Below are 2,677 nucleotides of genomic sequence, written 5' to 3' on the forward strand. Positions count from 1 at the left end.
GTCCTTGAGGTTTCAGAGGGGAAGGAAGACTCTACTGGAAATTGGACTAGAGCCTATTTGTGTTGTTCTCACAAAGAAGTCGTCTACATTTGGTCCATGTCCTGCGACTTTCTTTAAAGCTAAATTCAAAGGTGATAGACTAATTAATCTGGAGGAGGAAATTTCTAGGCAGCGCAGAATTCAGGTGGTAGAATGGATATTGCTGGCAGCTTTTAACCCAGTGTGCTGTGATAATCAGGAGCAGAAATCAGAACTGAAAGATCTGAAAAACTTGCTATTTGACCAGAAAAGTGCATGTGAATCTGGAGTCAAGGAAAACTCTGCTTGTTGAAGAGATTACAGATCCTAAAGAGATGCTAAGTACTCACACAGAGACACCAGGAAAGATCCTAAATGCAAGACCACACCCAATACAGACTCAAGGGTGGGGAAGGGAAAATTCTGTTAAATATAGATAATGGGGGCCAGGCATGGTGGCAAACGCCTGTAATTCAAGAGGCTCAGGAGATTGAGGCAGGAGGATCTCTGGTTCAAAACTATCCTCAAGAATGGTGAGGCACTCAGTGTGAGTATTAGCAACTCAATGAGACCCTGTCTCTAAATAAAATACAAAATATGGCTAGGGATGTGGCTTAGTGGTTGAGTACCCCTGAGTTTAATCCCTGGTTACCCCCCCCCAAAAAAAAGACTAGATAATGGGGACCCTCTACTTGATGGGAGGTGGGGGGGGGGTTTAGGAAGTTCTTTCATGATGCTGAGCTACAGGCACTCCGAGGGCACCACAGCCATGATACCAGGGAACCCAGGGACTGCACAAGCTGGTGGCAGACCTTGGCATCATGCATGTGGTGCTGGTTCTGCAGGATACTAGAGTTAAGGGGTCATGGATGCTTCCACCAAGATTTCAAAGTAAAACTTGGGGGGCCAGGCAGTGTGTAGTAGGGTGAGAGAACCTGCAGGCTTCCCCTGAAAGGGTGATGCATAAAGCTATGAGGTGAAGCTGAAGCTGAAGTGGAGACCCCAGGAATTAAGAGATGCCAGTAACATGGACTGTCTGCCAAGAAAAGTTGCTGACTGCAGACAGTCAGGCTAAAGGACAGCCCCTGTGCCCTGGAATCTGCAGGACCAAAGAGGTAGGGCTGTCCAAGCCCTTGGGAGAGAACATCTCCAGCCACATATCCTAGATGCCGTGTGCAGAGTTACCGGACCTGTTTACCTGGCTGGTTTTCAGTCTTACTTTGACCTCATCCCTACTCTCTATGCTACTTCTCCCTTTTGGAATGGGAATGTTTACTCTGTGCCACTGTGTAATGAATATATGTAACTTGCTTTTGATTTTTACAGGGACTCACAGCAAGAATTTGACTTGAGTCTCAGATGAGACTCGGACTTGGTCTGGACTTTTGGGCAATGCTAGAACTGTTAGGACTGGAGATGAACTAAGTGCATTTTACACTGTGAAAAGAACATGAGCTTTGGGGGGCAGAATGTTATGGTTTGGATATGAGGTATCCCCCAAAATCTCCTGTTAATGCAGGTATATTCAAAGGTAAAAAGTATTAGATTATAAGAGCTGTAACCTAAGAAGTCCATTCTAGTTTGAATGATTAGGTGTAAGTATATGCAGGTGGGGCATGGCTGGAGGTGTGCCCTGGAAGAGCTCATCTTCTTGCAGTTCCTTCCCCTTCCCCACCCCATCCCCCCCCCACCCCCCCCCACCCCACCCCCCGTCTCTTCCTTTCCTGCCTGACCCCACCATGAGCTGAGCAGTTTTCTTCTGCTGGCCCTTCCCCATGATGTGCTACCTCACCTTGGGCCCAAAGCAACAGAGTCAGCCACCTATGGACTGAGACCTCTGAAACTCTGAGCTACAAATAATCTTTTTCTCCTTCAGAAAAAAAAAAAAAATAATAATAATAAATAAAGGCTAATATGCACAAGATGTACATATTTCTTCCTATTCTCGTTTTTTTTCAAAGCCTATATTTACAATATATTATACATTAATACTTAAAAAGCTTGTGAAAACTGGAATTGTCTTTTTCTTGTGTGGCATTTGATCTTGTGCACTGCCTAATGCAGGGCTGGTCATGACAGGAATGCAGTAGGAATGAGTTGGTTCATTATCAGGCACTGGGCAGTTAAGGGCCACAAGGAGGAGTTACAGGAAGGAACAAGTGGCTGGGGATCTTGATTATACAAAAGTGTTCTCATATTTCAGGCAGCAAATTGACCTGGCCATCTTTGGCTCAAATATATGTATGTATTTTTGTGAAACGTAAAAGCAGAATATCATATGTAAATTGAGAAATATGGAGTCTAGGCATTTAAGAATTAATTATGTAGTGGAGAAAACTCATGGTATGTATGTGTGCATATGTGATGTATGTGTGTGTGTGTATATATATGTGTGTGTGTGTGTGTGTGTGTGTATGTGTATGTGTGTTCATGAGCAAATGTCTATGCATGTGTTTATATTGGTGTACTCATGAGCATGCATGTATGTTTAGATACACACATATGTGCATGTATTTCTGGGTGTGTTGTGTGTAAGTGTGTGCATCTGTGTGCACAAGTGCAATGTTTGCATGCACACACATGTGCATATGCGCCTGTGTATGTATTTGATTGCTAGTCAGGAGTGCTCTCTTGTTTAGTATTAAGAAGATTAAGATGC

The sequence above is a fragment of the Callospermophilus lateralis genome, chromosome 17 (genome assembly GCF_048772815.1).
Source record: "Callospermophilus lateralis isolate mCalLat2 chromosome 17, mCalLat2.hap1, whole genome shotgun sequence".
NCBI lineage: Eukaryota > Metazoa > Chordata > Mammalia > Rodentia > Sciuridae > Callospermophilus > Callospermophilus lateralis.